Raw genomic sequence first — 27480 nt, 5'->3', positions numbered from 1 at the left:
CCTCAGCAAAAGGCATGTTGATTCCCCTGTATCTTTATACCCACCTTCAGCACAAAAGCCTGAAGTTTACACAAAACGCTCTCTGTATTACTGAGATTCTGTTATTACAGGGGTTTTCTATTGGTTGTTATTTTCTAGCTTCGTACACTGAGTTTTAAACCTTTCCCTCAGTCTACATTGAATAACTGTATGGCGCAAACAAATGAAGACCTGAGCTAACAACTAAACAAGGAATTGGAATACTATTCCAATAGCAGCCTTGGAAAGCCAATCAAAAATAAATAAATAAATAAATCTAAGCAAAGCTTAGTCCATGTGAGTCAGGCATTATTACGCTGGTTGGTTTTCTGTCAATATGACACAATCAAGAGTCTTCTAGGAAGATGACAAGAACATCCAGGAACATCAATTGAGAAGTTAGCCTTCATCAGATTGGCCTGTAGGCAGGTCTGTGGGGGTGCTTGACCTACTAGGGTGGTAGCACCCTGGGCGAATGACCTTGTATTGAGAAGCAAACCGAGCAAACCATAGACTATAAGCCAGTACACAGTGTCCCTCAATGGTCTCTGCGTGAGTTCCCTATCTCCATGGCCCTTGGGTGCCAGTCCTGAGTTTCCTCAATGAGGAACTGGGACCACATTGTGTAATCCTAACAAACCTTCCAAATTGCTTTTGGCAGTGACATCAATGACAGCCAGCAATAGAAAGCAAACTGGGAGAGCTATTGAACAGTGGCTCAACCAAACAGCTGAAATCCCCGGACTCTTCCATTCTCAAGAAAAGCAAACAGATTCGACAAGAACAAATGTATCAGTGTCTGCCAATAAGGGTGGTCACACATGATCCTACAGTTTTAGATTTCCTTTATATGATGCATCTTTTCTAATTCACTGTTCACAAATATATTAACTGAATGAATGAATGAATGAATGAATGAATGAATGGATGGATGGAAACAACGGCATGCTCTGAGTCTGACCATTATACCGTGACATGTTATAATGAAAATCATATAGTATTTAAGATCAAGAAGATATCTTCCCAAGAGAACATACCCATAGACAGTTCTTAGAAGGGGGGCATTTCTATTCTAGTCTCTCAGCCACCCCTTGATGGTTCGGAAACACATTTATGTTCCTAGATATATCTTATCCTCATGTTGACAAGTGAGGGTATGATAAAGACGAAGGAGAAACAGCGCATGCGCTGAGTAGATTGCCGCCCATATTCTAATCTGGAAATAATAACACAGCAGGGGTCTTGATTCTGACAACTTCAAACACGAAAACTAACTCAGAAGGAGTATGCCAACTAAAAACAAAGCAATAGGCCTGATTTTTTTTTTCCTCTGAGCTCCTTCTGAAGCCCATGTGCAGCTCTGATAACTAGCAGTAGGTAGCATCATTCTTATCTATTTAATAGGATATCATCAGCAAAAGCAGAAATGTCAAGGAGCTCACAGTGACATTGTTTCTATTTTTGTGAAATGGTCAAGTGATACTTATGTCAGGATAACTCACTCTTGACTCTGGCACACCACTTTCACAGAGAGCTCAAAATGCCTTGTGACTGGTATAGAACGGAAGACTGAGCAGAGGGACAGTCCCCACACACCAGCAGCCTCCAGTCACTGTTCCCCTTTCTTACACACATCTTGGAAACAAACTTTAAGGCCCCAGCATTAAGTCCCCAAGCTTCTGCAAGCTGATCTGAAAACTCTAATCTGAAGGTCACCCTGTCACACAATGGATAACTGATGCTCTGTGTTGGCATCCTGTTGGTCAACTTTTAATGCTCCACAAACCTAACTTGCTTACCTTCTTAGAGATGAGAGAGGATCTTGTTCATCCATCTTCCTCATGGTGGGGTGAACAGTTTAAAAAAAAAACAAAAACAAAAACAAACAAAAAACCCCCAGCTATCTTTGTTATCAAGCTCTTTGTTAAGCTTGTTATAAATCAGGATTGCCTTAATTTTTGATTGGCAACATTTTATTTGTCATCTAGAACATGGCGCCTTAGGGCTGGAGAGATGGCTCAGGGATAAAGAATGCTTGCTGCTCTTGCAGAGGACTGAAGTTCAGATACCAGCACCCACAGGGAGTGAGCTACAAGTGCCAGTAACTCCAACTCCCCCCTTCTGGCCTCCATTGGAACTACGTGTGCATACCCACACACTCACACACACCCCAGATAAAATAGATATTGAAAAAAATTAAAAGAATATGCTGCCTTGACATCGATAGATCTAGATGATTATAGATCTAGATGATATAGATGATGGATAATGGACGCTAGAGATGTATTGTGGAAGGGTTGAATCTAGTTAACTGAAAAGTTCATGACCTCGTTATAGTTACCATTTCTGTCAGAACAGTTAGCAAGTTCACTACTTTTAAATTTTCAACAATGTATCATTTCCTATTCTCACCACAGGGAATAGCTGGTCTCTTATTCTCTGGCATCTGTGCTCCTGTGTCTTTTGGCTAATACCCTTCCACCTTTTCCTTCTCACTAATCCCCTGGGCCATTCTACCTCCTTTTACACAAAGCCAATTCCTTAGACTTTGCATATGAACAATATGTGACACATCCCTTCTAGCATGTGGCTCTTTTGCTCCAGTGTCCTTCAGCTTGGTTCATCCTGTCGTAACAGGCAGGATCCCATCTTTTCACGCCTAAGCGTCTATCATTGTTTCTGTGTTCCACAATTTCTTCCTCTAGACATCAGCTGAAGGACACATACATAGATTTCACATCTCAGTTTTTACAAATAGTGCTGCTATAAATATGCACATAGAGATTCCCCCTCCACAAGATGATTTATTTTTTTTTAGATATAGAATTATCAGTGGGATCACTGGAGCATACGGTGGTTCTAGTTTTGGGTTGATGAGTCATCATCCTGTTTTCTACACTGGCTGCACTAATTTGTGTTCCTACCAAGGGTGGACCAGGGCCTTTTATCTCTACAGCCTCGTCAACATTTATTTTATTTTGTCATATTGAAAGCAACCATTCAAAAAATGAAATAAAAATAAAATAATTTTTTTAAAAGAAAGCACCCATTCTAACAAGAGTTGGGTAGTAACTCAGTGTGTTTTTATTTACATTTCTCTGGTAATTAGCAGGGTGGAACATTTTTCCTATACTTGCTAGCCTTTTGTATGCATTAGTTCTAGAATCATCTATTCATATTTACTGTCTTAATTATATGCTTGTTGTTGTCACTTACTTGAATTTTTTTGTCATTGTTTTTAATGTTGTCTTGTTTTGGTTTTGTTTTGTTTTGTTTTGTTTTGTTTTGTTTTTTTAAATCAAGTGAAATGGTTGCATTCCCCAAGTGGTTGAGTGCCTTGTACCTTGTGGGTCTTGACTCCTTGTTTGTTGGTAGACAATTTGAAAATATCCCCCCCCCCAGTCAGTAGGTTGCACCTTTCTTGACTGTTTCCTTTGATGTGCATAAGTTTGATATACATAAAATTGATATAATCCCACTTGGCTATTTGTTGTTGCCTCTGCTTTGTAAATGTGACCAAAAACTCACCCCTAGACGAATGCCATGGAGTTTCCTCTATATACTCATCTAGTGGTTTCATATTTCAATCTTACATTAAAATTTTTAACTCACGTGGAGTTGAGTGCCTGGTGAGGAAGAAGGATCTGACTGAATCCTTTTGCATGCGCACATTTAGCTCCCTATGTCATTGAGGAGACTGTCCCCTTCATCCTGTCAGCCTTGGTCAGGTCTTTCTTGAGGAAGCTGAGGTCCTCTGTTGGTGCTGAGGTTTATCTTGAAGCCCTGTGGGTACCAGCATAGAGAGCAGGGCTCTACAGGATCTTCCTGGCCCTCGGTTTTACTGCCACAAGCCCAGTCCTGGGGTTTAAAGTAGTGTCATATCTAATTTCATGTTTCCCACTGCAAACAATATCTCAATTGTGTTGCTCTGTGAAATTTGGGGGAGGAGTAATGCAAGAAACAGAAACCATCTGTCGTGGCCATTCCTGGTTGTCAACTTAACTATATTTGGAATGAACTACAATCCAGAATAGGAAGGCTCACCAGTGACCCTTATCTGGAGGCTTGGAGATAGAAGTTTCTGATCTGGATTTTGGTATGGAGATCTTGAGCCATACTGGCTATGGATTCCAGAAGATTAAATCTCCGAGTTCAAGGTCATCCAGGATTAAAGGTGTGGTGGAACACACCTTTAATCTGGGCTACACCTTCTGCTGGAGACAATATAAGGACATTAGAAGAAGGGAATCTTGCTCTTGCTCCTTTGCCTGCTTGCTGTGTGAGACTGAGTAACTGCTAGATCCTTGGACTTCCATTCACAGCTACTACTGAACCATTGTTGGGAATTGGGCTGCAGACTGTAAGTCATCAATAAATTCCTTTACTATATAGAGACTATCCCTAACTTCTGTGACTCTAGAGAACCCTGACTAATACACCATCCTTTGGGGCCCTCCTCCATAGTCCCACCGTGCCACACCCAGAGACAGCTTCCTGGGCTCTTGTGATGCTGTCCTTGTGGGTGGATGCTTGTTTAAGCTGATGCTCCATGGGTGGGAAGGAGTCAGGATACTGTAGAGCTCTGCTCTACCACACTGGTGTGCCCTAGGATGCTGTTGTGCTCTAGGATGCTGCTGTGCTCTAGGATGCTGCTGTGCTCCTAGAATGCTGCTGTACCCTGGCTGCTGTGCTCTTAGGATGCTGCTGTGCCCTAGGATGCTGCTGTGCTCCTAGGATGCTGCTGTGCCCTAGGATGCTGCTGTGCCCTAGGATGCTGCTGTGCCCTAGGATGCTGCTGTGCCCTAGCTGCTGTGCCCTAGGATGCTGTTGTGCCCTAGGATGCTGCTGTGCCCTAGGATGCTGCTGTGCCCTAGGATGCTGCTGTGCTCCTAGGATGCTGCTGTACCCTAGTTGCTATGCTCCTAGGATGCTGCTGTGCTCCTAGAATGCTGCTGTGTTCCTGGGATGCTGCTGTGCCCTAGAATGCTGCTGTGCTCCTTAGGATGCTGCTGCCTGGGCTTGAATGAGTAGCAAAAAAACTTTTCAAGCTTAGCAAGTCATTTTTCCCTTTCCTTTATGTTTATTGGGTTTTTGGGGGGGGGGGGGCGGGGATGAGTATGCATTGTTAGTTATCCATATTTCCCCAGCTTCCATCTCAGCTTCAGAAGCCAAGTTTTCCTCTTCCACTAGGAGTGAGCAGCCGTGGAAGGGCCTAAAACTCTGTTTTCTGCAAATAGAGCAAAGACCTTAGATCCTAAATCCAGACTTTCTGGTCATTCACCAGGATGCTTTTATTCCCACAGCCAGAAAGAAGAAAAGCACACAAGGCAACGATGGTAATTTACATGCTAGTTCCCCAGGAAGACAGTGGAAAGGTTTTCCTGTTCTCACAGACACAGCTTCCTACACTGACAACTCTGTCCCTTAATGTCTTGCCCTTTGAGGCTGGGACACTACTATTCATAAGCTGCATCAGCTTTCTATGTATCTTATGAATCATTAGCTCCTGCCTGACATTAGAACAAACTTCAATTCTCTTACTGCTCAAAACCCAGCTTCTGAGCCTACAGAAGGGGCAGAGAATCAAACAAACTTCAAAGGTATTTCTCTGCTGGCACCATGAAGAATGTATCAGATTGCTGTTTAGACCCGCATAGAGAAGGAGCTTTGAGACTATATCACGACTTTACAGAGAGGACATAGTTCAGTTGGTAGAGCACCTGTCTAGCATGCATAAAGCTTTGGGTTCGATCCCTAGCACCAAATATATGGGGGCTACACTTGGAAAGCTGAAGCAGGAGGATCATTGTGAATTTGAGGCCAGCCTGAGAACTCTTCAAACAGAAAATAAAATTGAAACAAAGTTGGGCAACTAGGGTTGCATTTCAGCAGGTGAGATGATTGCAAGAAGTTCTGAGGTTTGATCCCATGCATAGCATAAACAAAGCTTTTATCCTAGTGCTCAACATGAAGGAGATGACGGATGGACAGACGGAGAATCAGAAGTTCAAGGTTACTCTTGCCATGTATCAAGTTTGAAACTGCCTCAAAAATTTCTCCTAAACACACATAAAAATCAACTGTCTTAGGGTTTCATTGCTGTGAAGAGACTCCATGACCAAGGCAATTTTTTTCCCCCAGAGCTGAGGACCGAACCCAGGGCCTTGCACTTACTAGGCAAGCGCTCTACCACTGAGCTAAATCCCCAACCCCAAGACAACTCTTCTATAGGAAAACATTTCATTGGGGTTGTCTTACAGTTTCAGAGGTTCAGTCTATTGTCATCATGGCGGGAAACATGGCAGCGTGCAGGCAGACATGGTGCTGGAGAAGGAGCCCAGAGTTCTTCATCTTGATCTACAGGTTGCAGAAGGAGACTGTGTGCCACACTGGCTGTAGCTTGAGCCTAGGAGACCTCAAAGCCTGCTCCCACAATAACACACTTCCTCCAACAAGGTCGCGCTTACACCAACAAGGCTACCTCTCCTAATAAAGCCATTCTCTATGGACCAAGCATTCAAACACATGAGTATATGGGTGTCATACTGTACTGGCTAGTTTTGTGTCAACTTGACACAGGCTGGAGTTATCACAGAGAAAGGAGCTTCAGTTGGGGAAATGCCTCCATGAGATCCAGCTGTAAGGCATTTTCTCAATTAGTGATGGGGGGGGGGTCCCCTGGTGGTTGGTGCCATCCCTGGACTGGTAGTCTTGGTTCTATAAGAAAGCAAGCTGAGCGAGCCAGGGGAAGCAAGCCAGTAAGGAACATCCCTCCATGGCCTCTGCATCAGTTCCTGCTTCCTGACCTGCTTGAGTTCCAGTCCTGACTTCTTGGGGATGAACAGTAGTATGGATCAACAGCAATGTGGAAGTGTAAATTGAGTAAACCCTTTCCTCCCCAACTAGCTTCTTGGTCATGATGTTTGTGCAGGAATAGAAACCCTGACTAAGACACATACCTATTTAAACCACCACACCAAACAAACAAATCTGCATGGTAACCGTTACTAAACTGTCCTCTGAAGCTCGCAGCTTTGGTAGGCCTCTCCAGGAGTGTTGGGTTTGAAGCTTGAGTAACAAATTCTCTGATTGTCGTTTCCTTTCCTGTTTTCTGGAGCTTGTTGCTAAGAGCTTCAAGGAAGAACTCAAGTGAGCCTAATTCACGAATGGCAAAGCTTACTCATAAAAGAGTTTCCTACCTCCATGCCCATTCCAGCAACAAGAAAAGCAACGTGTAGAGACTAAGTTAAGTCCTGCATCTGAGCTTTGGAAGTCACAAGGATGGTCAGCCATTACAGTGTGATGTAGCATCGAAGTGTGGCAAAACCTGTGATGGGTAATCTTTCCAGATTTACGCAGGCTCCAGGGTGTGCGCTGCAAGATGCTCCTTGGGAAACCCAGGACACAGGATGTGATGGGAGAAAGGAGGCTTCCTTACAAACAGAAGAAAGCAGAGCAGGCTCCAACCTTGGGAGCTTCAGGATGTGAAGAACTCCAGACAAGGAGCAGCCTTGAGACAACTTCTTTGAAAAGTCTTCCTCACCCACAGAAGAGCCTTCTTCCTCCCTCTTCTCTGGCTGGAGCATCACAGTAGAAATGACCTTCAGCAGCTAGCGGGTTTTGTTTCGGTTTTTGGGGTTTTTTTGTTTTGTTTTGTTTTTGTTTGGTTTTTGGTTTTTGGTCAAAAGGGAAAGGAGATAAACCATAGCTCCCAAGGACACCTAGTAGTATAAAGTATTCTGCTTTTTGGTTTAACCTAAGACAGGGTCTCAAAAAGCTGGGGCTGACCTTGAACTCACTGCCAGAAATGAGCTTTAACGTCTAATCCTCTTGCCTTCTGAGTTCTAGGATCACAGACCAGTATCACCACCATGCCTGGTTTAGTCTGGGCCTAGGAGTGGAAGCGAGGCAAACTCTCTGCCAGCTAACTGAGTCACATGGCAGCTCTCTCTACCCTGCAACTCCAGCCACTGGGTCGTCCAAATGGCTTGACTCAGCAGCTACTACCCACATTGGCACCGATGTCCATAAGTCAGAGGGATCCAGCCCACGAGGTCCAGCCAAAAGCTCAGTGTGTCTCCAGGACATAGAGACTCTCAGTTCTATTGGGAAGGCATTATGACTTATGTTACTAGAGAAGGGACATGGTGACCAGAGACTTAAGCAATGGGAAGTTCATTTTCTCAGGAATGGATGGGGGTTGGGGGGGCGTCGAAAGCAAGGTCACTGCCTTAAAGCTCTGAGTCTGTCTTTTGCCTTTTCTTTCTTTCTCTTTTCTTCTCAAAGGTGTTATGGAGAGCGGAGCATGTCGGGAGAATAATAAGAAAGAGTCTGAGGGGATGGAGGACCCCCACCAGGGACTGGCATTTAGAGATAAATGGACTGTGAGGAGGTTACTAGAACTGCCAGGCCCTAGCCAAGTTCTCTTTCAGTCAGTGGGAAGGCGATGTGAAATGAAGCAAGACAATGGCTCAGAAGAATTCTTTGTGAGGATAAATAGGACAGGAGCGGGCTCTCCTAGGCTATGTTTTTCCCATTGCAGATTAATAAGAGAGGCAATTATGTAATAAAAAAAATTTACCGTTAATTGATACCAGTTAAGCACAACTACAGTTAGTCCTATTAAGTCCTATTAGGACTGAAGAGATTTCTTTCCTTTGCCATTGCGTGGAAATTTGACATCTTGCCTGCCTTCTAGCTCATCCCCAATTACAATCTACTAGAAATGGGACAACAACAAGAGCCATTTAATGTGTCACAACACAGGAGAAGGAGTGGTAGAAGCAGAGGCTTTGCGCTAAGAGTGGAAGAAACCTCCCAGCGTGATATGCCAGAAGGTGCTTTTCATCCTGTCTCCCTTCCAATTTCTGCATGGGCTTGGTTTGGGGTTTGGGGGGTGGGGGTGGGGTGGGATTTGTTTGTTTGTTTGCTTGCTTGCTTGTCTGTTTGGTTTTTTTTTTTTTTTTTGCTTTTTCTCGTTTTCTGGCCACAGAGTTATCCGTAGGGGATACATTCTGTTCGAGTTAGCGCCCCCTCCACATCCCCTCCCTCCACCCCCCACCCCATCCCCCATGCACTAAGGGCATAGCCCTAAATAACATTTTGATATTGTAAGGTCTATACCTTCCCTTTAATGAGTCAGGTCTGGGGCTGCATTTCCCAGAATTGAGATGGTAATGAAGTCATTAGTTTCTTCCTACTTGAAGCCCTGGCTAGAAAGAAGAATTCTATGGGTAGGCAGAGCATGAGAGGCTTTTTTTTTTTTTATATAAATCTCACACCCAGCCCAGCCCTAACACCTGTTACATTTTCCCAGGAACCTGAGCCTGAGACCATTTCCAATTTGTTTGCTCTTGTCCCTGCACGGGACACTGACAAAGGCCCAGCTCCCTGCTTTCTAAGGCACTGCTAATTGAAAATCTCTGGCTGGTGCAAATGTGAACTCAGACCCACAAGAGCTCCAAGTCAGGCCCCAATGGTCATTTCCTCCTCCTTTTAAACTTCGCCTCTCTAATGCAGGTTATACAAGATTAATTTGTTCAAGGGGGGAAAAATGATAGTCATTGAACCCTCTCTCCTAATAAACGTTTGCTTTCCTTGCATCTTTCTCTTAAAAAGAAATAAATATATAAAAGAGGGGAGATAATAAATCCAGTGACCAGCTAACCCTACAAGGCCTGTGCTTGTGAGCCTGGGAAGGCTGGGGGGAGAGGGGGATGGGGGAGGAGAAGTGGGGGGATGGAGTGCTGGGAAGGGGGCAGTGCAGTGCATTTGATCTTGCTATGTGCTTTTAAAACCCTCCCTACTTTATTAATTTTGAACACAAGAAGGGGGAACGAAATTGAGTCCCGGGTGACTGAGGGTGTGTGAACTCTGGGCAAGGACAGTTGTCCAGTTTAAAAGGAACTTCAAAACCTGAGTAGCTTAAAGGGTTAGAAATGTTCCTATAGGGTCTCTGAAAGGGACCGGGGGCTGCAGCTTCCCCTCTAGAAATGATGGGCATTTCTGGGTCTAGTCACCTCTGTGAGAGGAAAAATAAATTTTAAAATCTGGAAAACAAGGACAAACGGAGGTGACCTGGCTCTCTAGTGTCAGAAGGCATGTGACAGGGAGAGAGAAGTTAGAAGTAAGTTGGTGCCCACACCTTTCCAGCTGTGTCCTCCTCTGCAAATCTGCACAGCAAATCCTTGGGACTTAAAGTCCCAGCAGCTGGCTGGGCTACTTACCTGTTCTCCCCACCCCAGCCCCGTTTCCCCCCTCTCCCAGGAGAGTCTGGCCTTTGGATTCTGATTGTGCTTCACTGTTTGTGTTGGTTGTTTGGGCGATTCGGAGTTTTTGTTGGTTGTGGGGGTGTTTTTCTTAAGTTCACTATCAGTATTTAAGCTAGTATCTTTCTATAACTCATTCTTAAGGGGGATTCTCATATATCCCTTCTCTAGAGTTTGTGAGCATGGTCTATGATAAACTTTGAATGGTGAAGGAGGCCTGTTAATGAACGGGAAGAGGCAGACACCTCACTGAAGATATAAAAATCCTGAGTCTTTTAAGCAAACATCTAGTGGGTTATGTATGTTCCTTCGACATATATGGCTGTGACTCGATTGTGAAAATGTGCATAGAGTTCTAAATCCAACATCGAAGAGAGCTGAGATGCTCAGAAGGTTTGGGACTCCTGCAAACTGTTCTTAAGCTGTGTCGGAGTCCATTTCACACAGATTTGATGGAAGAAACTGAACAGATGGCTCAGTGGGTAGAGCCCCAGCTACACAGCAGAACTGGAGATCCCCAGGAACCCTGTGAATGAATACCCAGGCAGGTGTGGCAGCCACCTGCAATCTCAACAGAGGTGCCCCAAGGCAAGCTGGCTAGCTAGACTATCGAGAAATGGTGAGCCCTGGGTTCAGCAACATACCCTGACTCACCTAGCAAAGCAGAGGAAGATGGCCAGGATCAACTGCAGGCCTCCACCTGGATAAACACATGCCTACCCTTACACCTCACAAATGTACCCATAAACATGCACACATGCATACATGTACAACACAGAGAGAGAGAGAGAGAGAGAGAGAGAGAGAGAGAGAGAGAGTTAGAGATTATTTTTATTGGCAAAGTAAAAGGGTCATAATAAATCATTGACTGCAGTTTTATTTTTATTTTTTTATTTTTATATTTTTTGCAGGCATGATGGCACTCACCTTTAATCCCAGCACTCAGGAGGCAGAGGCAGGTGGATCTTTAGAAGTTCGAGGCCAGCCTAGTCTACAGAGTGAGCTCCAGTCCAGCCAGAGATACATAGTGAGACCCTGCCCCAACTCCAACCAAACAATATAAAACACTTTAAAGGGACCTACTTGAAAATTCTCACATTTTTAAAAGTCGAGATAGGTCAAATATTTCAATTGCATATTTCAAATGAAGTCCTAGGTAAAACAGGACGAGTGTTATGATCAGACCTTGGTATTACTTGATATGTATGAGGCAAAGTTAACAGTAATTATTTATGCACCTGTCCACTAATCTGAAAATTAAAAGTAAATGAGAAAAGGTCACACAGAACCAGATGTTCAGCAGATCCAACAGAATATTTTAAACAAATAGCAACAACAGCAACAACAAATAACAACAGCAAAAACCATGGTTTGGAAAGAGTGAGTGACCTATCAAAAGAATCACCAATGTCGGCTCACTTAGCTATACCTTCCCCTGTTTCCAGAAGTTTAGATTATTTCTAGAATCTTCTCCCTCCTTTCTACCATGGTTTGTTTTGTTTTGCTCGCCCTTCTTACCAAGGGAGCGATTCTCTGACTCTCCATTGACCGCAGCCATGCCTTGCCCTTCTTCCTTCGGCATTTGGTGACTGACATCAAAGAGAATTCAGCATGATCACTCTTGCCTTGAGGGTTCCGTGCTCGTTGGCCATGTTTTCTGTCAGAAGTTCGTATCTTACTTGATCCTTTTGTTACTTTTTTATGGGTATTGATGAATTCTGGCCATCACAATGGTCCTTATATGGCCCATAAATTATTTTCAAAGAAACTGCTAAATTCTTTAGAATAGTAAAGTTCATCTCTTTCATCATTACTATCACCACCACCATCATATTCACCATCATCACCACCACCACCACCTCCATCACTATTATAACTGAAAGCTGAGCAAAAAAAAAAAAAAAAGCTTAAGTTCCACTTAAGGAGACACATGATAGTAATATTGGAAAGGAAATTGTAAGAGCTCAGCTTTTGTGAAGAGACCTGTGTGACTCTGAATATGTGACTTTACCTCTGAGACTAAAGTGTCATCTCTAAGATGAAGGACCTTCAAGAGGCAGGGCAGGAGCATCAGTATGTCCACCCGTAACCCATGAATCCCATTTGAATTCCTGCATGGCAGATGCTACACTGATTTTTCTGCTATGACCAATGGCCAACATCCACCAGGACCAACTCCCACACCTCAGGGACCCAGCTGCATCTTGTCTTGCCTGCACTCAGAGATCTTCTTTTGTCTCTGTACTATTTTTTATGCTCCTGTGTTGTTCAAGGGAATAAAAAACAAAACAAAACAAAACAACAACAACAAAAAACTAGTGAGTGTATGTAACCTCTCTCATTAAATGTCTAAGAAATACCCAACGAACCTGAGATCAGCAGTGTCCATGAAGCCTGTGCTGCACTAAGGAATTTCCCAGACTCCCATTCTTCCTTAAACTCCCATTCAACACCCAATTTCCATTCCTATGTGGGACAAGAATGGAAATTAGTATATTGATCAGAATCAGCCAAAGTTCTCTCTCTCTCTCAGGTACTAAAAGTTAAAAAGACAGAATGATCTTTAAATTTTCTGGGAGAACTACTCAGACGTCCTTCATTCATTCCTACTGCCCCAGGAAAGGCTCGCCTCTGTCTCGCTCTCTTTAAAATTAGCGCTTCCCTTGCACAGCTCCTTCAATGCAAGTGAAAATTCCAAATTCCTCATTTGTTTAGCCTGAACCCCCACCCCACATTCCCACAAACTACTTCCTTTTCTCTCTTTTTAGCAGGACTCCCCTTCTCTTTAATGAAGAGAAGTTCAGAGGGTTTTTTTCCCATGAATAGATGGCAGGCACCTGGGAGTTATGAATTTTAAAGTGATCATTTTCTTTCAGCCATGCCGGACAATGGGCATCTCCTTTTGACTCACTTTCACAGCTTTGAGAGGCTCTCAGATCAGCCACATTCCAATGGGACTGGAGTCAGATCAGAGCTGAGCTGGACAGCGTCAAGGTCTCAGGGAGAAAGACAAGGAGCAGATGGCCAGCACCAAGCTCTCCTCCCCCTTCCAGCGGGGCAAAGACAGACGATGTGGGAAAGCCTTCGCCCCGGTTGTCTATTGATCCCTGAATAGAACCACCACATGCCACCAGCCTGTAGGTATGAACCTCTGTTAACAGATGCTGAGATCATTATGAGCAATTAATTCCTTTAATGTATCAGTGGGAACATGTTGGGGAGGAAGGGTGACGCAAGCCTTAGCTGAATAGTGAGATTCGGTCTCCTAGTGGGGGTGGGGAGCAGGCAGGAGCCACCTTGGGGGCCTCTGGGAACATCTTCCCAGGCTGTGCCTATGTCCCAGGCTCCAAAAAGGAGCTGGGAACCAACTCTAGGGGACCCAGTGTGGTTTTCATTAACTCATTTGTGAATCCCTCCCTGTCCATCCTGATTAATGCCAGATTCACTTCACATCTATGTCATTCTTATTAACAAGAATCATCCGAAAACCCAGAAACAAACAAAAACAGTATATGTCAGTAAATCCAAGAGATGTGCAGGAGCCAGTTCCCTAAAATCAGCACAGGGTCAGGTCATGGGTCACTTTTACTAAGCACATCTGTAGTCCTGACAGTTGTACATTTAGAACGAGCATGCCAACAGATACAGAGGAATGGGAAGTATTTGTGCATGCACATAGATGTACATAGATACATACACACCACTGATAGACTCTGAGAACAGTATGTTTCATTGCATTCCAAGTGAGTTGTTTCAAACCATCTATTGTAAAATATAAAGTTGCATACCTGTAGAACTTGGGTGAAGGACATACACACCAAATTGACTCATATAAGCTGGAATCCTCTTTAAAATCAGCAGCAACTGTGGATATGGTTCTCACTGGCTAACAGGAAAGCTCTGCACTTGTTTTTCAGATATTGATCAATGTAACAAAACATGGGTACATGTTTCTCTACTGTCTTTAAAATAAGAGTTAGGAAGAGGAGTGTTTTTCATTCACTGGAAAAAGTAAAATCTTGTGGAGCAATGTAGGTCTTAGGCATTCCGGTTTTAGGAAGACAGAAAACTCAGAAACAGGAAATGCAGGCACCAACTCGGTTAATTCATATTTAAATGGCACCTTTCTGCTTGTAATTAAGATACTCCAGTAGTGTCTCTGTTCGTGAAATTTACATAACTATACAATAGCTTGCCTAAATGAACAGCAAATGGCAGTTAACCTTCAAGAGTATTATCTTAATTGAATAAATCTGGCTTTAATTCAATAAATTAAAAACATAGGAATCATTACCACAAAAGACTTTTAAAAGCAGATTTACGCCCTTCCGAACCCTGTCGGGACTATTTACAGTTGTGTTGGAACCCTCGGACACTGTCCAGAATGGTTCCCCAGCTTCAAAAGCATTCCCATCCACATTCTTGTTTCTATCATGGTTTCCAAGGCAAAGGCAAAGTCACTTTCTGCAAAACACTGGTGAGAATATCTGAACGCTAAATCAAGACATGTAGCCCTACTGTGCAAGATCAGTCCTAGTGGTTCCATCCACATGAGATATTTGATCTTCCTTAGTCAAATTCTGCATCCTGTATTACAAGTGTCTTAACACACACACAGGGAGAGAGAGAAAACTAGGGATTATTTTATTTATTTATTTATTTATTTATTTTGCATAAGAAAGACAAACTTATATCACTTTCTGAAACCATATTTGCCTGGATCATCAATTCCTTCGATGCAGGGGGAATCAACAGAAGATGCGGAATTCTTCCCTCCCAAAGTTTGTTCGTTAATCAATGCAGTCATGTTTCAGTGATTATGTAGTTAAGGAGAAGAAATCCTGCAATATGTTTTTATTTGCATGAAATAACTTAATGAGACGTCACCTGTGCCTTCCATCAGCGTGCTGGGGGAGCGAGCGGAACAGCACAGGTGTTCTCAGAGCACCGTGGTGGGTTTTTATACATCAATTTAAAACACTCTAAATCTAAAAGCATCTATTGGAATCCAGCAGTGCACATTGCTAAGGAGTCCCCTCACATGCACACAAATAAAAATCCTTGTGAAGACATTCTTGGTTTCTTGACCGGCAGGAGAAAAAGAAAAAAAAAAAAAAAACAGGTCGTAATTCATTCTTGGCTCGTTCTCACAGCGCTTACTATTGTCCCATCTGCAATGTACAATGTACAGGCTCAGCCATAACCCGTACGGCGGGGAAAAAAAGAAGCATTCACGCTGTCAATTACCATTTCCCAGCATCTAGCGCCAGTCAAAGACAGCACAATAATAAGCTAGAAGCTCCTTTGTCTGTTCAACATTGTTCTTCATTACTACATGAAAAGCAAATTGTCTTTGTATAGAGAGAGAGTGGTACCCATGGCCATGGGAGTTGGGGGGAGGGGGCTGTGCCTCTGCCTGACCACCTTACAGCCACCAAGGTTGCTCTTCCATCTTCTTTATTGGCCCACCCACCTGTGCCTTGGGAATTATTTTCACAGGCTCCTTAGGACTGAATCCTTGTTCAATTGACTGAGAGAGGAGAAAGGTTTGTATTGAATATTCCGAAGCTTATATCCACACATGGATCCTTGTTTTAAATCATTTCTGTGTGTCCCCATTTAAGGGTCTGGGACAGGTAAGGCTAACCCTGAAGCGGTGCTTTTCTTGGGAGTTTCTGGTGGGTTGTTTGGGCTCTGGGAAATCAAAGGAAAATCAAGATCATAAAACTAAATCTTTGAAATAGGAAATATACATGAAAAGTGTGGCTACACAGCAATAGCACACCCTGAAAGCTGGTATGAGAGTTAAGGAAATAATAGCTTAGAGTGTCTCACACAAAGAAAGGGGGGGTCCTTATAATATAAATCTATCATTACTAAGACATTAATGATCAAAGGACTTTCTTCCAGGTGTCAAAAATCCCAACAAGTGTGCAACATAACAAACTTTCTTTCTTTCTTTTTTTAAGATTTATTTATTTTATATATGTGAGTACACTGTCGCCGTCTTCAGACATGCCAGGAGTCCCATTACAGATGGTTGTAAGCTACTGTGTGATTGCTGGGAATTGAACTCAAGACCTCTGGAAGAGCAGTCAGTGCTCTTAACCACTGAAACATCTCTTCAGCCCTATAAAACTTTCTTAATTTAAAATAGTCTTGACTGTCTTCTCATCTGCAGATCAAACTCACTCCCTTCTTTGTGTGTGTGTTTGTGTGTGTGTGTGTGTGTGTGCACAATGGTGCCATGCACATGTGTGCATACACTAGGGATCAGTGTCCGGTGTCTTCTTCAATCTCTCACTATCTTACTTTTTGAGACAGGGTCCCATCACTGACCCTAGAATTCCAGGGGTCCTCCCGTATTGGCCTCCCCAGCATAGGGATTACAGGCCAACACTTCCAAACTACCAAAGTGTGTTAGCTAGAATCAAGTCCATTCCGTTGGTCAGGCAGGGATGAGCCAGATGTTGCACCTGGGTTACATTTCAGTTTGTGTGCTTGATATTTGAAAGAGACTGGTAAAAAGTCATTTGCAGAAGAATATCCAAAGATAAGCTTTGCACATAAAATAATTGTTTCTCCACTGGTGGGCTTCTTGGCATAAATTTGTATAAGGCTGTGTGTGTGTGTCTCACTGAGCTATATAACGAGACTTTGAAAATGTCACTGTTCCCCATACACAATAGGTTTTTAGCAAGCACTATATTGGAACGTATATCGTATGTCAGCCAGTTGGATCTTGAGTTCATTACAAGATTCCTGCCTCAGCCTCCTGAATTCTGAGATTATAGACCTGAGCTACCTTGGCAAGGTACTTTGGTGAATTTTCACTGTATCACCCTTAAAATGGCGACTTGAAAAACTCCACAATGTTTATGAAGGCAATCATAGCAATCCCTCTCAGTTCCGAAGTGTTGTGAAAAGTTCCCCAGCTTCTGAACTCTGTAGACCTAGTCCAGAATCCAGCCCACCCTCCCAGAGTTCTGACGTATATTCTGTCCAGAGAAGCCCACTGGTAAGTTCTTACTACGTACTATGTGTCTGAAGGCTAACCATGACTGCAGAAGGCTCACCCTGGGCAAACATGACGCTAATGTCACCCAGTGATGGGGGTGAGAGGAATTATCTAAATCTGTACCCATAAGAAAGTATTTTTAATAAAAAGTAAATCACGTTCTTAAAACAAAACAAAACAAAAATCCAAAAACCAAAACCTGCCTTCAAAAGCAAGGTCATCCTACATCAAGGGGTGAGTTTGAGAACACACACCTACTCACCAGCTCAGACTGTTACTTACTTGCCTTAATTCACCTAAATTCAACTAATGCGCTCTCCCTCCCTCCCTCTCTCTCTTCCTCTCTCTCTCTCCCTCCCTCTCTCCCTCTCTCTCCCTCTCCCTCTCTCTCTCTTCCTCTCTCTCTCTCTCTCTCAAGAATACTTCATTTCCTTGAAAGTTTGCATGCTGACTTCTAAACTGTTGCAACAAATATATCTCATTCTTTTAATTTTCAGCTTGAATGCCCCTTTTTAATTTAGAATGACAACATTTGTTCTTCAACTCATAAAACAAAGCATTTATTAACTCTCCTAGTTCCATCTTTTCTTACTCCCAGGGAAACACGTTGAATTTGGGACTAGAGGGAGGTCCTTAAACTATAGCTTTCCTTTCTCCCTCCGTCTTCAGCAGTTCCTTCTCCATTGCTGAAAGCATACACAGGGCCCATCAGAGAGCAATCATCCCCAAGCAGGGACAAATTTGCCTCCAGAAGGCATCTAACTAGAACCACGTGTGACTGCCATACCCAAACATGGCTTTTAGAGGTTTAGTCTAGGTCAGCTGCTGCCCGTCCTCCACTCACAGGAGGGCAGGCCCTCCCTAGCCAGCACAAGGAATCCCAAGTCGGCGATAATCTCAAGTTTAAAAGATAGATAGATAGATAGATAGATAGATAGATAGATAGATAGATAGATGATACATACATACATACATACATACATACATACATACATACATACATATGTTGATACATAGATACATGGCTATGTAGATACATAGATAGATAAAGTATCTCTGAGAGAAATCAGAGCAAACAAACAAACCTTATACCATTCCATTTGTAATCTTTATCTATCTACCACTTTCCTTCATTCCCAAACTCTTTTAAAACATCTTTTCTGCAGCCTTTTCCTCCCATTTCCTCCTCCTTAATCCACTGCAGGTGATGTCCTTTCCAAACAAGTCATTCCAACTGCTATATAAAGTCCTTAACCACATGGTCAGGTCAAAGAATCCAGTGATCACTGCTGTCCTTGACAAGGTCAGCTTGGGGACTTTGGGAAGGTCATAGAACACTTGCCTCTCCAGAAGGGAGAGGTCAATGACCATTTCTCAAACCACAGGGCAGGAACTGATCTGCGGGTGGGGACACATTCCGCAGGACTGACGGTTGACCACCTTCAGACAAGAGAAGTCCTTGTCACCTCATTCCCTAAAGAGCAATCAGTTTAAAGGGTGCATTGTCCCGCCAATAATATTGTGCCTAGTTGCTGATGCTCTATTCTGCACCTGGAAACCATATGAGAACTCGCCGAATGGGTGCTGGGGTTGCTGCCTCTCCTTCAGGTCTGGGACAACCACCGTGCACTGGAACAATAAATTCCTCTTGCTTTTTGCATCAATCCCGGCTCTGCGTGGTTCACTCAGGGGGTCCCCGGTAAGCTAAGGCTCCTCAGAGTCTTATATCCTTATCACAGTTTGATATCTCTCTTGGGCTTAAACAATTGATCATGTCCTCCTTATAATTTTGACGCTTTCTCCTCCAGCCTTCATAGTCACCACCACCACTGTCACCATACTTTTTTTTTTTTCCCAAGACAGGGTTTCTCTGTATAGCCCTGGCTGTCCTGGAACTCACTTTGTAGACCAGGCTGGCCTCGAACTCAGAAATCCACCTGCCCCTGCCTCCCTAGTGCTGGGATTAAAGGTGTGCACCAACCACTGTCACCATCCTTGATCTTCATTATCAAGACTTCTGTCACCCACATCATTAACATCATTCTTACCACCACTGACCATCACCATTACCACCTCCATCAGTCATCACCCCTGACTGTATTCACCATTACTACTCTCGTTGCCATAATCACCGTCATTATCTCCACTGTAAACATCTTCTATCTCATATCAACCTGTTCTCCATTTAGACATCCCATCTAGTTTTCTCATGCTTCCCCTGCCCAAAGACACAGTAATCTTCCTGCCTCCCTAATGTATGTCCTACCCTAGAATTTACCACTATACAAGATTAATGTGTTCATTTATTTTAAATTTATTTATCTAGGTTTTTTTCTCATCCCACCCCTTCCTCCTCCAGAATGTAAGTTTCTTAGTACAATAAAGATAATCTCCATTCTTGTGCTAACAGCTCATGGCATAGTTATGCTTCACCATGGATATTTGTACAACCAGTGAGATAATAGATGACCGAGTAAGTGAAGAATGGAGTGGATGCAAAAATATATATCTGTAAAGTTCCTTCTAGCTCTAGGTACTGTGCCTAACACAGCATCCATGTATCTGTTTTCTCAAAATGCTTTTATATCTTAAGATGCTGCCCTGAGCTGATACTCCTGTTTCCATGACTACCTGTCTCCTCTAATGCCTCTTCCTCTTGCTGTTTGGCAGCCAGGAGTCTTTGATGTCATGTCATCCACCCCCCATGCTCTCTACTCTCTTCCCAGCATGCCCTAGTGCCCCACTTAGGTGTTGTAATAGCACAGGACTCTGTGGGTCACCTTGTGTCTGTAGAGCATGCTACACCAACCATGGCTATGGGAGAATACGTGCAATCTAGATCAGGGCTTTGGCTGGTGAATGTTCAAGAAAAGCCTGGACAATTTCAGAAGTTACCTTTCTGCTTTTTGGGTTTGTCTGGTTTTTGTTCTTTAAGAGCAGCAGAGCCACAGTGAGGGACACAGCAGTGACAAGATGCAATGTGTGCAAAATGTCCTCCCTGTGGCTACAATTTCTGAGGCTGAGTAAAGAAACTAACAAAGAACCTGCAGGCCCCTTCAGCTCTCAAATCCCAAGACTTAGTGCTCCTACGCTTAGGTCCAGAGAGTCCTGTGTGCTCCAATCCTGAAGAACCACACTCGCTCTGCAGTGACCCCTGCCCCTACCTCCATTCTGTAGGGGGTCTCCATGGCCAATTCTGTGATTCCTGTTCCCTTGAGAAAGCAAAGGACCAGTCATTGTTTGTTAGTTTTATTTGTTTGTTTGGTTGATTTTGGTTTGTTGTTGTTGTCTTATTTTTTTAACAAACAGAGGTCTATATTTATTCAAAACGAGAAAATACAGCTTTAACCCAAGTCCTATAAGAGTGGACAGGGACCCTAAATGGCATACTGCACGGGTAGGTACAAGTTTGAGAGTGAGCCCATCAACTTCTGAGGAGTTGCCTTCCTCTTTCTCTCTGTCCCTCTGCCAGGTTTTCCTCTTCTGAGTAGTTTTTCTTTTTCCTTGCTTATTTTTGGTCTACACAGCCTCTTTACCTTTCAGGAAAAGTCTCCAGTGATGGCCAGCTACAGAAAGACATTGGGTGCAGTGTATTTTCAAGGAAGAGTTGGACGAAAGGCGATTTCTGACTATAAATACCAGCCACAACAGAGACCGAAGCTAAAGGCTCCTGTAGGTGTCTGAGTGCATATGTGTGCCTGCTTGTGGCACTCTTGGCACACAGCCATGGAATCTGAGCCACAGGGGTATTCTTAGATATCACCCACATTTACATTTTTCAGCTAACCATGAACCCAACAAGTCATGGCCCAATGAGAGACACGAATATAATGTGAAGACAAAACAACTGTAAATAGACAAATTAAAACAAAACAAAACAAAACAAAAAACAACTTTTGAGAAAAATAAGCAAAGACAGTAAAGAAAAGTCAGTTTACCATCCCTGGATATTATAAAGCATTAGATGTGTGTCACAAATTAATAAATAACACCCTTGCAATTTTATGCATATTTGCATACTAATGTAGTATGTGGGGGAAGCCACCTTACACATGAGTCCCGGGGTGAATTTCACAAAGAAAAGGAGAAACACTACCTTTCTATTTCTATTTCTGACCTTATCCCAGGAATTAATATTTGTAGTTCTTGTTTGTTTTCCGTAGGACAGTGTCCTCTACATGCGTGATTTCCCACAGGAATGTCAGAACATTGGGATGAAACGTGGGGCGTAGATTTAATATTCTGCTTAGGGGATCCCTATATTTATCATAGTGTATGGTAAATTTAATTGATGAAGGAATTAACCCGTTTGTGACCATAGACGGTTAGATCATTGTGTGGGTACTTTGCAGCAGCAAGGAGGAACTGATGGAGACCACCTGTGAATTGCCTTCAGCAACCGCATATAGTTAGACAAAGGACATTTAGCGCTGATTTGTGAAAATGTCAGGATCCTAGAATATGTGGAAGGAAGGCTTTTTTTTTTTTTTATTTTTTGTTATCTGACCAGTGTGCATATTACGAGGTTTAAGATGGATGCTGAGGAGAATTGTCTGGCTTGCAAAATTGTCAAGGGACTAAATGACTTAATCAACCTTCCTCGCTTTTATCTACAGTCAATCTGAGCTTATTATTATCAAACCACTCAAGTGATGGCCTCTGATTGAATAGAACATTCCACCGGGAACATGGCGAGGGAGCGGCCTCCCCTCCTCCCTGGAGTGAGGAGGCACAGACGCCCTGTTCTCTTTTCACCTTCAACCTCCATAGGTAGAAACTTAAAAGCCATTTTGAACATTATCTCATTATCCCTTCACTTCTGAACCAGGAGTTGATTGCCCTTAATTTACAAGGGACACTGTGTTGAGGACTAAGCCAATTTCTGTGGTCACATGCAGAGCACTCAATGCTGAGCTAAGAACCGACTGCCAGCCTTAGGGTCAGGATTCAAGCTTTGCTTTAGCATTTACATAGCATAACATTACAGTAGGTCCCTCTCTCTGCCTTGGAAAAACAGCAAGACTCCACGGACAAACAATTATCTTTTTATGCACACTTAAAATGCTTCTTAAGTCAAGAGTGGCTGTTTTTTTTTTTTTTTTTTTTTTTTGAAAGAGAAATAACAGCCAGGCTTTCAGATATAGCTGTGGTTTGATTTTATTTGTTTTTCTAGTGGGAGAGCCCTGGCTGTTTACTGTGAGCCCAAACGACTGTGCATTCCTCCAAGAGACAAACTAAGGTAACCCTGATTGTGATGTTGACTTTGCTGAAGGCAATGGCCCAAAGCATTAGTAATTAAAGCCCATTTAAAATTAATTTAATTTCAGGATCTCCACGAACCCATAAAATCAGACACATGCAAAATAAACAGCTACAGACGCACTTCTGAAACCAATGATTTCCAAAATAAAGAAGACAGACAGGAGAAAGATGGAAAGGATGGGGGTGGGGTGGGGGTGGGGAGGAAAGAGAAAGTGCCCAGTGTCAGTGGCAGAGGCTTGTCTGGTGAGTCCCGGCGCTCCTGACCTTCATTGCCAAAGCTGCGCTAGTTCAGTTACTAATGATTCAAGTCACTAAAAGCACCTTTCTCTTTCCACTCTGAATAAAGCCAAAGCAAGGAACAGACATTTGAAAACACTTTCCTAGGCAAACATTGATTTTGTTCACATTTCTCAAAAACAGATCAGAGCTCACAGTGGCTCCTGTCTTAACTTTGCAAAAAATAAAGCTACCGCTTTTTTTGGAGGAAAATAGCATCCAAACCTAACGTGGACAAAGACGCCAACTATGACTTGTGACTTTTAGACCTGGGCTTTCAGATTTATCAGGTGTTGTTTGGAAACTGACACAATAGCTAAGCTCTCATTTTTTAAATTAAGTTTTAACATTCACTATCCAACTTAACGTTTGTTTTCCACACAGAGCCATTCTATGTTGCCCAGGTTGACCTCAAACCTGGGATTCTTCTGCTTCAACTTCCCAAGTCCTGGGATGGCTGCTGGGAACTATTACACGCGGTTAATTTAACAGTTATAAAATAAGAGTTGGAAAGGTATAGAAATACATCTTTTTCTTCATTTTTAATTTTTTTTGGAAATTCCACTTATTAGTGCCATATTTACATCATTTACACCCCTCCCTATCCCTCTTCAACTCCTCCCATGTCCTCCCAAGTTCATGAACTTGTCTTCAATTATTGGTGTGTGTGTGTGTGTGTGTGTGTGTGTGTGTGTGTGTGTGTGTATAAACTTAATTTAAAAATAAGAGCTTGACCATTGTGTTAGTTTCCAAACAACACTGGATAACCTGAAAGCCTGTGTCTAAAAGTCACAAGTCATAGCTGGCATCTGTGACCACATGAAGTTTGGATGATATTTTCCTCCACAATTGACCACTTGGAATCCGATAATCCATTAGGCATTTATCCCTAGAGAAGAGTGGGTCCCCTTCCCTCAGCAGCCCTTCGTCACTGTAACTCCTCATTTAGGGTAGGGCCTTGGAAATACATATTTTAAATTAAGGCTTGAAAACCTACCCACCCAGATGTGAAAAGGAAAAACTATGGCATCCACAGTACACAGCAGTGGAGGTGTTTAAATGGAGGAGCTAGAGGTGGGATCTGCAGGAAGGAGAGCAAGTTAGAGGGAAATGAAGTGTGCTTCTCTACCCAACCTCTTCCCTCTTGGCAGAACACAACAGTTTCAATCAAGAAAATGACTTAGTCAATATAAAACTGCCTCAAAAAGAGAGAAGACAATTTTCAGAACTCTATACTTGAAAGACTTGAATGCTAACCCAATTATATCTTAATGACATGCAATAAATCCTGCGATATCCCGATAACAGTGGCACTTGCCACTGGCCAGATCACACATCGTTGACACAGTTTCTGATTCGAGTTCTTGGAAAGTCTTTCTAAATCCTAACACCTCTCTCTCTCTCTCTCTCTCTCTCTCTCTCTCTCTCTCTCTCTCTCGTGGCACAATATAAGGCGTTGCATTTCTTGACATTTAAACAGTAGCTCTCTTGTCGGACATGTCTCAAATGATGGTGGTTCCTCAGGCTAGCAGAGAGAGCTGCTTCAGCTCTAAAAGAGAATAATCAGTGCTTCCCAGATCATGAGCACATCATACTAACAACTACGCCTCTTGTAAACAGTGCTCAGATACAGTCAGTATCCCTGCATCAAGACACCGGTAGTCAGACGTGCGCTGAAGTCCCAGGTCTTCTCTTCAGTAACTCTCCTAAGGTTTGTCATTCTGAGTTTCTGTTTCCTCTTCTCTTTCATAAAGAGTTTGCGTTGTTACATGAAGAAAAATGTCCACTACCAAGACAGCTCTAACTTTTGAAGGCAGGATGGTCATTGTCCCAGAGTTAGAAACCGAAACGACATTCCCAGTGTGCCAAGCCCGCCTCTACATTCTCCCTCAACCTAAACCGAATGTGCCTACGAATGCAACCTGAAGCTGTGTTTAAACACTTTTGCTTTTTCTGCATCTTAGAAATAAGATTACAAAAGATGAAATACCAACTTCTCACCCCCCTGGCTCTATTCTACTCTTTCAAGTCAGTAAGAGCAACACACAGCAAAACGGATCGTTGTGGTAGAGGTGGGTCATGTGAGGAATTCCTTTTGTTGAGAGAAATATGCGTAATTTGCTCCCCTACCTCACTGGTAGTCCACCAACACTCCAAGTGTCTACACACTGTAGTGTCAAACACGCTCCCCTGCCCTCTGGGGCTTGCACCTTGCAGAACCTAGGAAATGTGATCTTTCTAAGGTCTCTCTTTTCTCCTCGACGGCCCTAAAATACCACGTTATTCATTCTCCATTATTACTCAAATTTCCTAGAGAAAACCTAAGTTTTCAAACTTTAGATTTCATATTGTAAAAAAGTGCATGCCTACCAACCTACGTGCAGCCCTGTACACATTGCTTTGCATGTGTTTCAGTTTCTGCTAATATACCATTTCTGATTTATGGTTTCTCTAGCTCTGATGCTCCACGGCCACCAGCACCTTCCCATCTCTCCCCACCTCAAATTAAGTATTCATGTGCCACTGCACTGGGACTCTTAGTGAAATAGTCCCTGTAGGCAGCATGAGTGCTGGGCGCTTTACCCAGCTCCAACAGGCAGAACTTGCCAGCACACCTGGACCCCCCAAAAAAGATGGGGAGGGGGGGTTCCTTCTCTGCCTTCTCCGGCTCAGAAAAAGAGAGCTACTTAGGCGCCTTTGCAAATCAAACCCTTTCATCCGCATTTGGTGATTCGCTCTGAATGGCCCTGTCTTAGAAAAGTCTGTAATGTACTATTGTGTGAAAAGGGTAAAATTGGCCTGTCTCATTGACAACGTTCCTCTTCTCACGGCTGGGGCAGGGTTGGGGGAGGTGCCGGGCACAATAGAAAAGGCTCTTTACAAAAGGCTTCCCTCACTGTCTGCACAGCCAGGCCAGTGTACCTGCGTGGGCCGGGCTGTCTGCGCCCTGGGTATCACCGCCCCCCACCCCCCTTGTGTTCATCACCTCTCCCCTGCAGGAGACTTGGGTTTCAGCAGGCATGAAGATGGTGCTTGTTTTTTAACAAGGCAATCTTACAAAGCTTCTACACTTGGAAAAAAAAAAAACCTGTGGGGGAGGCAAACACAACAGACCATGCCAAATTTACTTCTCCCCTAAAGCCGGGAGAGACAAAGGAAATCACAAGCATACCTCCCAGACACAAAGAATATGTGTTCACTCTCCAAATTCAAGCCAGTGAACTCAGCTCATTATCCCAGGAGCTGGTCAGTACTTCTGTGCCTTTGAAAACAATTCCTATGGTCCCATTCACACACACGGAGGGTTCATCTTTGTAGGCAGTCAACTAGAGCCCCATTGCAGGATGACTCTATGCCAGGACCATGGACTTTCACACAGTATTGTCTTATTTAATCTCTTCAGCAATCAGTGCTGTAGGTTAGGAAGAGAAAGAAGTACTATAAGATTTATAAGAGGAAAATCAAACTGCCTCAACTCAACAGGAGCTGGCGAGCTGAGCCCATCAGTGGAGTGCTCGCCTTGCAAGTGTGGGGACCTGTTTGATCCCCAGTTTAAAATGCCAGGCACTGTGGCACAGGTTTGCAATCCCAGCCCTGCGGAGGGGAAGACAGATTCCTGGGGGGCTGGCAAGGCAGAGTAACCTAATTTGAGAATCTCAGGTCCCAGTGAGAGACCATATTTTTAAAACTAAGATGGACACACACACACACACACACACACACACACGATACTTTTGCTAATGAGCATGAGCCCTGGACTTAGGCCCTCAAGCAAATGTCAGCAGAGCAGATCCTGGTATTTCTGCCTTCATGTCGTGTCTGTCTCTCTCCTTTTATTTTGGCTGAGGGTACAGAGATCAGTCACTGCCCCTAGCCTTTTCTCTCTACTCACCTTGAGATCCTGGACTAGCAGAACCTCACAGGACAGGCCATCCCCCAGATTACACTGAAGGGAAGACCTCACCATTGGGCCAGTTCTTTACTGTGGGGGGTGGGGGGATGGGTGCTCAGCACCACCAATGTTTGGCTCACCCAAGCCTCCTGTCCCTGGATACCAGTAGCACCCTCACCCCAAACTGGAACAATCAAAAATGACTTGGGACATTATGACTCGTCCCCAGAGAGAGGGCAAAGACAAGTGACTGCGGCTCCAAGGCCACTGCTCTGCCTATGCACATCCTCTTCATCTGAAAATGGTGCCAGACAGGCACCATCAGCATCTGGAGTGTGGTCCTCACTATGTGCTGCTCTTTAAAACATGTGCCTTGGTGAGGACTGTGGGAGACATTACACACTGATCTCGGAGTTTAAATCTTTGTGTTCATTATATTTTGAGATAGGGCTCGTGTGGACCAGGATGGCTTTGAATTCACTATGTAGGTAAGGAAGACCTTGAACTCCGGATCTGTCTAGACTTCCAAATGCTCTAATTACATGTGTGCACCAACATGCCAAACTCTAGATCCTTCCTCGATGGTAACTTTCCCTAGAGGAGACAATATGAAACAGGAAACCACCGTATCCTGAAGGAGAGTTGGTAGGAAAGGTTGTGTTTTAATCGTGTGTTTGTATGTGGGGGCTGGGGGAGGGGGAAAGGAGACCTGAGTCTGTGAGAGTTCCGTGCAGTGTACCAGTCGG

The sequence above is a fragment of the Mus caroli genome, unplaced genomic scaffold (genome assembly GCF_978045245.1).
Source record: "Mus caroli unplaced genomic scaffold, Mus_caroli_1 scaffold_15, whole genome shotgun sequence".
NCBI classification, from domain to species: domain Eukaryota; kingdom Metazoa; phylum Chordata; class Mammalia; order Rodentia; family Muridae; genus Mus; species Mus caroli.
Note: the sequence above shows the minus strand (reverse complement) of the source record.